Source organism: Saccostrea echinata, unplaced genomic scaffold (genome assembly GCF_033153115.1).
Source record: "Saccostrea echinata isolate AGI-Se365-2 ecotype Australia unplaced genomic scaffold, CSIRO_AGI_Sech_v1 ptg000016l, whole genome shotgun sequence".
NCBI lineage: Eukaryota > Metazoa > Mollusca > Bivalvia > Ostreida > Ostreidae > Saccostrea > Saccostrea echinata.
The window spans coordinates 1364315-1378313 of NW_026889765.1; positions in this window are offsets into that span (position 1 = coordinate 1364315).

Consider the following 13999-nt stretch of genomic DNA (forward strand, 5'->3'; position numbering starts at 1 on the left):
AATATAGAAAAATTATAAAGTTTTCTCATATTTGGTTTCAAAGCTATAGATAACGTTGTGGGTCATTACATTGTGGGTATGAGTCCCACAGCGATCTATAGTAGATAATTATATATAACATACTTGTGGGTAGGGACCCACAAACCATATCATAGCAATATATATATATATTCTTTGTGGGAGATATCCCACAAACCATATATGGATTCAAAAACAATTATATATAGCATACAATTGAATATGATTTGTATCGGAGCTCAAAAAAACACATATCATTTTATCAGACTAGTATATTGGTTTTTTCTTTGAGGTAAATTTTCATCAAAGCACCTGTGAGGACTAGAGGTGTTTCCTAAGGGGTAAAGTACAGCATACTTGTGGGTAGGGACCCACAAACCATATCATAGAAATATATATATATATATATATATTCATTGTGGGAGATATCCCACAAACCATATATGGATTCAAAAACAGTTATATATAGCAAACAATTGAATATGATTTGTATTGGGGCTCAAAAAACACATATCATTTTATCAGACTAGTATATTGGTTTTTTCTTTGAGGTAAATTTTCATCAAAGCACCTGTGAGGACTAGAGGTGTTTCCTAAGGGGTAAAGTACAGCATACTTGTGGGTAGGGACCCACAAACCATATCATAGAAATATATATATATATATATTCATTGTGGGAGATATCCCACAAACCATGTATGGATGCAAAAACAGTTATATATAGCAAACAATTGAATATGATTTGTATTGGGGCTCAAAAAACACATATCATTTTATCAGACTAGTATATAGATTTTTTTCTTTGAGGTAAATTTTCATCAAAGCACCTGTGAGAACTAAAGGTGTTTCTTAAGGGGTAAAGTGCAGCATACTTGTGGGTAGGGACCCACAAACCATATCATAGCAATATGGGGGAGATATCCCACAAACCATGTATGGATGCAAAAATAGTTATATATAGCATACAATTGAATATGATTTGTAAAGGAGCTTTAAAAACACATATCATTTTATCAGACTAGTGTATATATTTTTTTTCTTTGAGGTAAATTTCCATCAAATCACTTGTGAGAACTAGAGCTGTCTCCTAAGTGGAAAAGTGCATCCTGTGGGACATACTCAAAGAGAATGCAGATTTGTACAAATGCATTAAACAGAACATCCAGGGATGTGCTAAGGAAGTTTGCTTTGTAAACTCCTTGTGATAAGACAAAATTGAAACTGTTCTTAATGAATCACGGAAGCATGAAATGTAGGCCAGATGAAGCATGCAAAGCACCCATTGAAATGATCATAGATATGTAGATACACCTCAGGAGGAAGTTTGGTTTGTGTACCCCTTTTTATAAACTGAAAACAGACCAAAAAGTTGGCCTGATCTGTAAAACGTCTTTTAAAATATATGCATCGTATATCTTAAGATTGGTTTGTAAATCTCAAAAGATAAGCTGGTAACAGACCACTTTCCTTAACTGAAATTATTGACGCCTGGTCAAACGCAGCATAAAAAGTGGGAGAACATTTCATAGTCATATATGTGTAGTAATATATAAGCCTAAAAGAAACCCTATAGAATCACAGGTTCCTTCCAACTTCAACTATTTAGACCTGACATTAAGTGCTAATCTGTCATCTGTCTCCTTTAACATTTCTAAATTGTCTGGAAATTAAGATATCGCTTTAGATTTAGAAAGTATGGTGGGTTATTACAAGAAAAATAATACCAAAGGACAAGATAGGCTAAGACTCCTTTTTGGCCCCTGGTTTGGGGTGTCTTTTAGAATGATGCAACAGTTTTTCAATAAAAACTAGTTGTCATCCCTGCCACAAAATGAGTATTGGTTCTAAGTTATGGGATACACAGAGGTCATAGGAAGGTCAGAAAATATGTCAATTTCCGAATTTTCTCATTTTAATGCAAATTTTCATTGATTTTGCAGCACATTTTGTTTCAGAAAACATAGAGCACAAGCTTGCCTATCTACCAAATTTATATATTTCAAACACTAATATCAGATGCATCTTTTGTATAAAAATCGCAGATAGGCAAGCTTGTGCTCTATGTTTCCCGAAGTGAAAAGTTTCTCAAATTTGACAAAATTCCACCAGAAATGAGGAAAGTCGGGAAAATGTCCTACTTCTTCACCCTCTTGTGGCCTCCGTGTAAGCTTTGAATCAAAATTAGTGCTGGTTTTAAAACAGGCATCATTTTAAGTTCTTAACTACAAACTATCACAATTGTAACTGTGTTCTGATTTTTACATCAAATAAGGGGCCAGATTCGGCCATTACCATACCTTGTCCTTTACCTTATATGGTTAGTTAAGAGAACACACGAATAGCAATTGACTGAACTTTACATGATTATAGATGCTGTCGATGGAAATTCAGGTCTTTTTACAATATATTATTTTAGATTAAGAAATTACATGCTATAACAAGTAAAACAACACCATATTTACCATGTTTCAATGAAAAATAAGAGAAAAAGTTATGGTCAAATACGAGAATACAACCATATGGATTGATTGACCCTAAGATGATGATTGTTGGATCCATGCTTTCTATGAAAATTCAAGTTCTCATTAAATATCAGAAGCTCTATTTTTCTAAATCAGTAGCATTAAGAAATTTAGTTTGATTATTCAGGCCTGTAAATACATATTAAAAATTAAATTTAACAAGGACACCGCAAAGAGGAGCATCCCTCGCAAAGAGCTTCTCTATAAATGCAAGGGAGCATTCGAAATCGATCCCGATGCAAATTACGTCACTTCCGTTTCGCACAGGACATAACCCACACACGATCGATTGCGTTACTATATCCCTCCAACTCCGTTGCGAGGGGATAATCAGATTTGCAAGGTGTGTACCAAAGCTATTAGAGGTATCCCTCATCTTCCTCTATCGCTCAAATGCAATATGGCTCAGATATTTTTATATACATGATTTAACTCGTCTTTTATACATTTCCAAGTTGCATATTATCCCAAAATCACATTTAAATTTCCAAAACATAAACATTTTGGTTCTGAAAAGGAAAATGCCAATTTTACTTCAACTGAATGGAGTATGTAGCTACAATTGTTAGTCATCTATACCCCACCCCTCTAGATAGCTGATGATAATTCAGATCATGTTATATATGCAGAAATATTAATTTGACTTTTCTAAACAAAATGAGGATGGATCATTTACTTTTTTCATTCTTTAAGGTGTTGGACCAAGACTTTTTTAAAATCAATAATTATTTTTTTTTTTGCACTTGTCCCACCCTGGTGATAAAAATTGCCTGGACCCTGAGTTCGAAGGTCAGGGGCATACTGATTTTGTCATGTCTGTTATTTTTCATAAATTTAATCTTTCCTACATTTTTATGAGAAGAACAATAAAGAAATTTGAAAAGATCTTTATGAGATCTAATTTCCTTAGCAATCGCCCATTTGTTTCATGAAGTTTTATTTTGGTAGGGTCCAAATGTTAACGTTAACCTTTCTTATAACATCTGAAAAAAAAGGTTTGAGACTTTATTTTGGATTTTTGGCTTTTTGCACATTATTTACCCAGAGCTAAATCAAAGAGGATTACAATTATGGAAACTATACATTCTCTATTTAATAGGTTTCTCTTTTTGACACCAGCTAAGAAAATTATCTTGATTTTTTAAATAATGACAACTGTGAAAACTTATTTATAATATGTGATAAAACGAACCTAAGAATGCACAAACTCTTGCTCTAATAGTCACAGAACATGTTTTCCTTTAATGGGGATAAAACTTTTGTATCAAAGATGAAAGATACATGTATAGTACAATAGTATAGTACCTTTTAATTTTTGTTACTTAAACTTTAAAACTTTTAGAAATGAACACTTCATATCAAAAGCCAACAATTACCCGGTACTGCTGTTTTACCTCTGCAGGCATGCTTATAAAGCTATCCTTAAATTAACGACCACGAGATTAAAAAGACATGTCTATGGTAATTTTAAAAAGCGATGTTGCCAGGAAAACAACTTACAATTATGAAATTAACATTGTCTAATTAAATCCAATATATTTGGTAAAATTTCATTTTCATTAATTGAAGTATTAAAAAATTTATGCATCTAAAGGTTAAAACGTACGAAAGCCGGATAGGCTCATTTTTGATAAGACAAAAAAAATTAGCTCGTTATAACGAGATAATTATCTCGTAATAACGAGCTAGTATCTCGTTAAAACTAGTTAGTATCTCGTTATAACGAGTTAGTTATCTCGTTGTAACAAGATAATTATCTCGTTATAACGAGTTAGTTTTCTCGTTATAACCAGTTAGTATCCCGTTATAACGAGTTGGTATCTCGTTATAACGAGTAAGTATCTTGTTATAACGGGTAAGTTATCTCGTTATAACGAGTTAGTTTTCTTGTTATAACGAGATGGTTATCTCGTTATAACGAGTAATTAAGTTATCTCGTTATAAAGTGTAAGTTATCTCGTTATAACCAGTTAGTTATCTTGTTATAGCCAGTTGGTTATTTCGTTATAAAGAGTTAGTTATCTCGTTATAACGAGTTAGTTGTCTTGTTATATCGAATTAGTTATCTTGTTATAACGATATAATTATCTGGTTATAACGAGTAAGTTATCTCGTTATAACGAGTTAGTTATCTCGTTATAACTAGACAATTATCACTTTATAACGAGTTAGTTATCTCGTTATAACGAGTTAATATCTCGTTATAATGAGTTAATATCTCGTTATAACGAGTTAGTTATCTCGTTATAACGAGATAAAAATTGATTTAAAGTGTTTAAATATCTAAGTAAAGAATAGACCATTATTATAGGAAATATACAGAAGCGAGTCGATCAAATTTGTTTGAAGTGTGTGTGTTTTTATGGAACAACAACATACTAGTTTTTTTTGTGTTATGCCTTTGATTATTATTGTTTATTGAAAAGACCGAAGAGAAATATACGGAAACATATGACCGCCTCATGTTGTTGTTTTATACCTTAAAATTGCAGAATTAGTGTCATCTTCAAATGGAATGTGCATAACGTGAAAATTTTGTCAAGGAGATCAAAAACAAAAAGATATACTCTGGCTGCTTTAACTGCCCTGTTCAAGCTTTGTTGACTTTGTTGAAATTATAATTTTTGCGTAACATTTGTCGCTATAAAAATGCAAAGAAATAGTCCCATTATTTTATATATTCCGGATTAAAAATGTCGATATACCATTTGTAAGCCTTTAACGTCCATATTTTGATAATTCTTTGCCTGTTAACAAGGAATACAGATCAAAATTCAATGTCTGACAAAAAAATAAATCACGTTGTTTTTATCATCAATTCCTCCTTCCCCTCAATAATAAATATGATGAATTTAATTTCAAGAACTAATACTGTACTTATCACTTAATAATTTATATATTTCTTTTGTTTATTAAAATTATTAATATTTACCAATTTGGCATGAAATCTCGTGTACAATATGTAATTTTTGCCTTATTATCAATGTGGTAGAATAAAAAAACTTTGGGGGCTCTTTATTCTACGGAAGGCAAAATAAAAAGGTGAAGGTCAGCAGGCTGAACGTAGTGCATGTATAGGAATTCACATGCCTCACTTTGATAGTAAAAACAGTTGACATGTTTGTAATCCTTTTTGGGTATAGAATGAAAGTTTAATATCTAAAGTTTACAATATGATACGCTTTATTTAAGGTGTATTTCAAGCATAAATTATGCCTAGAAATATGTATTGTATCGTGAGAAAGAATTCTTGATATTTTCACTCTTGCATTGCACTCATGAAAATAAAAAAAAAAAATTCTGTCCCACTCGTGAAATAAATTTCATATCAACTACAAAACATTGAATATCCTCTATTTATTAACCCCCCCTCCCCCCCCCCCCCCAAAAAAAAAAAATCACCAATCTCTTTTTGAAATAAAAATTATATGCTTGCAAAGTATACATAATAAATATTGTGATGAGGAAAATAATTAACGGCAGTGTCTCAATGTTGTATTAATAATATACATGTAGTATTAGGCCTATTCGTTGATCAATCCTAAGTAATAATCGGAACTGGCTTAGTAAAATCTGTAAAATCCGCCAAACAGACGTGAATCTCATATAGGTTTACGTGAATCTCTACAGTTTGACCCCCCCCCCCTCCCGCAAAAAAATTTAAACAGTGAATCATGACAGAATATTAGATAAAATGTCAATATCAGCAGATCAGATCTAACGTCGTATTACGTAGAAAGGATGTTATATCATTTTTGTTTCATCATTCCTCATCATCGTGGACAATCTGCATAAGCTTGGTCACAAAGTTCAATTGGGAGAGGAGGGGGGGGGGGGGTAAACCAAGCAAAATATTTGACAAGCAAAAAGAAATTTGATATTTCAACTACGAGTATTTGCCATTATTTTCGGGAGATATTTACTCAGGTAAAAAAAAAATCTGGAGGAAGGGGCACAAAGATACTCTTGTCCGCCCCCTTTTCAAAAGTGGTGGTTGGGACATTAGCCCCCTATTAAAACGCCAATGATCTAACTGCTGATGTCTCACCATACCCCTTCTTCAAAACAATTCTGAATTTAAAAAATAACATATGTATCACACTGTAATCGTATATATTATTATATGTTGCATGAACACCTGCGATATGTTGCACTTGTATTGTCTCTCATATCTAATTTTAGAGGTATAGAAATTGATATATGAAAGTGTATAAGTCCTCCAAAACATGTCGAAATAGTGTCATTCATCCGAAATAGCTGTCATGAATAAATTGACAAAGTTTGAAGCAAGTATATATTCGGTAATATTATTTTAAGAAAAATATCGCATCCTAATGCAACAATTTGAGTAGACGTTCACGAATTAATGTGTAAATGTGTTCGCCTTAGATTTGCTATACGTATCAAAATATGATTATTGACAGCGAGATAGTTCAAGATTCAATCATAAGTAAACCCCAGAGCAAATTAAATTTTCAACCTTTTATCAATTGTTCAAGTTAAATTTGATTGATAATTACTAGCTAATAATTCAATGGCATTAAAAACTACAGCCATTTTTACTATATTGCTATTAAATCTCGAAATAACGAGAAAACTATCTCGTTATAATGAGATAACTTACTCGTTATAATGAGATAATTATCTCATTATAACGAGATACCAACTCGTTATAACGAGATAACTAACTCGTTATAACGAGATAACTATCTCGTTATAACGAGTAATTTTTCTTTCTTATCAAAAATGAGTCTATCCGGCTTTCGTAAAAACGTTCTGAAGTAGGTTCAATTAAACCCTTTTAAAATATATACAAAAATATCAGTAATTAATTAATTGTTCTTTTTTTATTCGGAAGGGGGCGGCGGTAGGAGGATGCAGTCATGTGCTACTTTTAATATGCCCCCTGACCTTTTACATTGTAAAACCTCGGGTATCAATCGTGAATCCAAGCATTTTTTCCAATGGGGGAGGGGACACGCTCATCAAAAAATCTGATTCAAAACTCGGGGTGACTCCATGAGCACCCCTCCCCCTCCTGATCATCTGCACATGCTTATGATGGAATCTGGAAATAGGAATTTTAATGAAACACTTGTTTTCAAAAAAAAAAAAAAAAAAAAAAAAGAAAAAAAAAAAAAAAAAAAAAAAAAAAAAAGGAAAAAAGATAAATGCTTAGAATTGAACTACAGACATCCTTACTTAAGGCCAGACGACACGTTACTCAATTATATGTTTTGTATTGTATACCTTGGTATTATATCAAAAATTATTCATAATTGTCATTGTCTTGTGATTTCTTAATTGTTTTCAATATGTTTAAAAATAAGTACACCAGTAATTGTAACATTGGCAATTCAAAAGATTACCTATATGGATTATATAGGAAATAGCACCCTCTGGTATCTTGCCCAAATGCCTGATAGGGTACCTCAATTTTTGGTGAGGAAACTTGTTTAAGTAGCAATACTTCAATGGCAAATTCTTGGGAAAAATTATATATTTTTGAGAAACGCGTCGTCTGACCTTAAGATATTCCTATGACGTTTTTGGTTTACACACTAAGACGTATCTTAAGATATTCCTAAGATACATGTATGTCCTAAAAAATATCCTTAGACACGTCTTAAGACAAATCTAAGGATTATTTTTTTACATGACATGAGCAGTATGTGCACTGATGCGATGCGAAATTTCGTTCACAAGTGCGTGACTAAAAGAACAACAAACAAGTTGACAAAGAAAACGCAAGGCATGCCCATTGCTAAATTTGAATTATCTTTTCTCCTCTTCAGAAAGAAAGGTTGAAAATGTTGATAGTTCCGAAATTTAAGAATCGCCAAGTCAGTTTATAATGGTCGCCAATTTCGCGACTTGTAGAAAATTTTAGGCGTCAATCAAATATTTTAAGCCCCACGGCGACTAAATTAGTCGCCAATTAGAGCCCTGAGGACTAAGGTTTGCTTTTCTTGCTATTAAATGAATGAGTCAACCATTGTTTCGTACATGTTCTCAATAGTTAGATAGATGAATATGAGAGAGAGAGAGAAATTTTCACGGCATGGAAAAATCATAATTGCTCCCTTTTCCTTAAGACAAATGCGATACTCTGTCACATTTCGACCCCTACATCTACCGTATTCTGAATTCTATTGTTTCTATATTATTTTGAAGATTTTTTCTTTTGAAAGGGGAAAAAATCATGAAATTCAATTGATTTCTTTGACTACTTTAATTAACTAAGTAGAAAATTAACTAAAGTAGTCAAAGAAATCAATTGAATTTCATGATTTTTCCCCTTTCAAAAAAAAATCTCTAAAAAAATATAGAGACAATAGAATTCAGAATATTATGGTAAAAAAAATACAATTTGAAAAAAGTTGATGACCCCCATACAATTCCCCAAACTGACGTTCTGCACGTCTAGTTGACTCGTGTCAGGTGCAGGACTAACCCTCAAATCACAAGCAACTATGGTGTCCATAAGATTCTTAAATTTCTGTAACACAAAAATAGCCCACACACAGTTTATCACATCCCACCCCGACCCTTATCAAATGAAAATGATCTGATTGACACAGCATTAGGTTTTAAGTAAACTCTGTGTCTAGTTAGAATCTTCTCTCTGATACAGCTATGGCTCACACCAGAATTCCAACATTTTTCTCCTTGTGACCTTGTCTAAATAATACCTGATAAAAGTCATAACACAAAATATTTTCTCTGGAGACTGTGTTCAAGTAATACCAGGTCAAGGTCATGACAAACCCATGGTCATGTCCATCTCTGTGTAAGATATAAGCAGAAGCCATGTAAATGCTTTTTTCAAAGTTACGGCCATGACATGGCAATCCCTCCTCATAACATAAACAGACAGACAAGGCAATTCCTATATACCAGGGCCAAGCTTAAAAAATTCTTGGTTTGCAGTTGTCAACCTAAATTTTTAGAATGGGCGGTATTTTTTTTTATTTTTCTAAAAAAATGTAGTTTTCAAATATGTTTTAACTAACAAAAATAGGCTTACTTAACATAAGCTCCTCTTGTTATAAGTCACTGATTGATAATACCAAAAATCGAAAATGAAACTTGCAGTTTCACTATCCTGAAAGCTTGAAGCTTAAAAAAAATAATACAAAATAGCTGGAAAAAGTTTGGGTCAGGTGCATTTTCAGTGGGTCACTAGGCAGCTGAAAAAAATTATTTTAGGCCCAGGCTCTTCATTTGCAGGGGTAAGATAACACTGACAAGGTAACACTTTTATCAGTTAAAGATTATGTATTTATTTCTCAAAGTGAGGAAAACACACATAATAGTATTCACAATCAAGTACTTTACAACAGTGACCCACAGACACGAACAGACAAATATCTATATCATATATTTAAACTGATACTGATCCAAAAACCATAATCAGACACATTCTAATACAAAAAATCTTAAAACAGTGAATCACATTCTATGAAAGTAATGATTACTAAGTGATCAAGAAACCATAATCACATGCATAATTGAACTGCCATAACCAAACTTCTACAATGTTTTGAACAAACATTCTATGACAGTGACCCACAATCCATGAACAGACACATACATGTATATATGACAGTGTTCAACAAAGCATGAACATTTTCATATATATGTATGCATATACACAAATGTCTTTACTCAAAGGCACAAAAAGTCATGAACAAACTACAGGAAAAATGATAGAACAAACAATATATGACAGTGACCCACAACCCATGAACAGACACAAACACTTATATATGACAGTGATCAACAAACCATGAACATTTTCATATATATGTATTCATGTACACAACTGTCTTAACTCAAAGACACAAAAAAAGTCATGAACAAACTACAGGCAAAATATGAGAACAAACAACCTACGACAATGACCTACAATCCATGATAGAACAAACAATCTATGACAGTGACCCACAATCCATGAACAGACTCATACATGTATATATATGACAGTGATCCACAAACTATGAACTTTTCATATATGTATGCATATACACAAATGTCTTTACTCGAGGACACAAAAAGTCATGAACAAACTACAGGAAAAATGATAGAACAAACAATATATGACAGTGACCCACAATCCATGAACAGACACAAACACTTATATATGACAGTGATCAACAAACCATAAACATTTTTATATATATGTATGCATATACACAAATGTCTTTACTCAAAGGCACAAAAAGTCATGAACAAACTACAGGCAAAATATTAGAACAAACAACCTACGACAATGACCTACAATCCATGATAGAACAAACAATCTATGACAGTGACCCACAATCCATGAACAGACACATACATGTATATATATGACAGTGATCCACAAACTATGAACATTTTTATATATATGTATGCCTATACACAAATGTCTTAACTCAAAGACACAAAAAGTCATGAACAAACTACAGGAAAAATGATAGAACAAACAATATATGACAGTGACCCACAACCCATGAACAGACACAAACACTTATTTACATGACAGTGATCAACAAACCATGAACATTTTCATATATATGTATGCATATACACAAATGTCTATACACAAAGACATAAAAAAGTCATGAACAAACTACAGGAAAAATGTAAGAACAAACAATCTATGACAGTGACCCACAATCCACCATGAACAGACACATGCATGTAAATATGACAGTAATCCACAAACCACATATACATGTATGCATATACACAAATGATACAAAAATACATAAACAAACTACAGAAAAAAAATTGTAAAATGTTAGAACAATAAATAACCGTGACCCACAATCCAAGAAGTTGAACCGATATGACAATGACCCACAAACTATACACAAACTATGGGACAACCAATATATAGAAATATTTACCTCCTGGAGAATATTGATATACAATTCAAGCTTTGATACTATAATTAACAAGCATTTTGACAATCTAAAAATAAATTATTAAATTTTAGAACTAAGATTTGATTTTATTAACTTTGTTAGTGTAAAAATCCTTCAAAAAATCACACAAAATACGAAATCTGATGTACAGGTTCTAGACAGACATTACTTGAAAAATTGATGTCACTTTATAATTCTTTTTTTCCTATAGAATAGATATATATTTTATCACCTCTGGCTTGTGAACATGACTGTTTAGTCTTTATTTATCATTTATTGCATAAATATTTACATTTCCAATGTCTTTGTCCGAGATAAAATTACAAATTGTAAAAATACTTTATTTCTACATAAATCTACTAGTTCATCGATAGGTGCGGTTAAAAAAAAATCACGTGCGGGGCGGGACAAATAGAGACAGAAGCGGGGCTATTAGCATGGGAATTTGCAGAATCAGGAGCATGTAAATATTAGGAATAACTGTCAGATTTTTTGGATTCATGACGATGATCAATCGATTGGCTTGCGTGATAATTTTATGCATAAACGCCTTCGGCGTTTATGCAAATTATCACGCAAGCCACTCGATTGATCACATCATGAATCCAAAAAATAAGACAGTTATTCCTTAAATGAGTTTTAATAAAACATAATTTCACCACGCGAATTTAATTTCTTGTTCGTCGCACATCTGGTGAAAAAAGTAAGAGCGGGCAAGAGATTAAATAATAATATTATTACTTTTTTGTACGCAAAATTTTTAGGCATAACATGATAAAAATTGACGACAATTATATTTTTTCTACTTTTTTCTGATTTGTAGAGTAAACAGATTTAAATTATCAAAAATAGAGCGGAAATAAAACAGAAACTGGCACAGAATTTCCCAGGTGCAGGAGATTTAAATTAATATTATTTGTATAGCTTTGTTCAAATAAGAGCGTGCGGGTCCGACAAGCAAAACATTAAATTGGAATGGCCTTTGTATTTGATTTTATTTATGAAAATTGATAATGGCACATGTCACATATTCACATCAAAACTTATAACATTATCACTTTTGGAATTGCAAAGCAGTGTATCAACAGACTTTTCATATTTGAAACTAATTATTTTTTTTTCTGCATAATAAAGCATAATTCAAAATGTACCGGTAGTATTTTCAGATTAAGATGGACTTAACTGTAGAAAAAGACAGTTTTATATTCAGTCCACATATCAGCTTCAGAGCAAATAATTAACCACACACACATGAACACCATTAGGGTCTTGGCTTATCTGCGGAAAAAGTTTATATTCTGCAAAATGGTCTTCACTGGTTTGTGGAACATGTGCAAGTTTTCCATCAGGGTCTGCCTCAATAATCCACTCTAAGGAACATGCAAAGAAGAACTGACAATGTAATGTAAGTTGTGCTACAAGTCTTGTATTGAAATTTCCTCCTATATTTCAGAAGAGTTACACATACCTGTACTAAATTGCCTAAGCTGTTGAACATGTGAATTTACAAGGTCCTGACTACTCTGTACAATCTGTGGAACATGTAGAAATGCTGCAACAGGGTTTGCCTCCAAAATGCTTCCTATAATATATGTGCAAAACAAAATTAATTGTGATTATATTTATGCCTGCAACTACATTCAGATACCTTTAATGTAAGCTATTTCGATGCATTTTGAATAGAAATTTAACATGCTATTAAATAAATGTTTTTAACATAAAATAAATTAATAAAAAGTATCAAATAAACTAATTGTTTTTTTATATAACACTAAACAGCAAGGGCAATGGTCACCCAGGTGTAAATTGTACAATCAACTGAGAAGTCCTATTAGGTAGACCCTAATTGTAAGGACCATTATGACAATTTATCAAAGGATCTTGGATCAGGCTAAACAAGAAATATACTAAACTTCAAAGTTCGCAGAAATGTTCTTTCTATAAATATCTACTTGATGGGTTTTACCTACCGTATTATTTAAGAAATTCAATTCTGACTAAGTTTCAAAAATGTATATCAAAGTTAAGATTATCTTCACACCTTTTAGCTTTTGAAACTGGATATAATAAAGCAAACAGATCCCACTGGAAATGTTTTTTTGTGTCATACTTGTGTCGAGGATGAATATCACTTTCTACTAGTATGTCCTGTTTATCGAGATTATCAATGCAAATTATTTCTTTTTAAAAAAACATCCATACGTATAAATTACTGCAATTGTTCAATACTAAGAACTTTAAGGATATGTGTAACCTAGGTAAATATATTTATTATAGCATGAGGCAAAGAGGTGATCCTGTACATATAATCAAATATCAGCTGTCTCATTTAAAGTCATCATTTCATAAGTTCTATGGTCGATACAATGACCTTGTCAGCAAATACAATTTATCATTGAGTCAAATGCTGACTGACGTTTTTCATACTAATTGTTAGACCATTATTTACACACTGAATTGTCGACGGATTTTTCCGTTATTTCCCAATCATGACAAGGAGCACACGGCGGGTGTGACCGGTCAGCAAGGGATGCTCACTCCTCCATG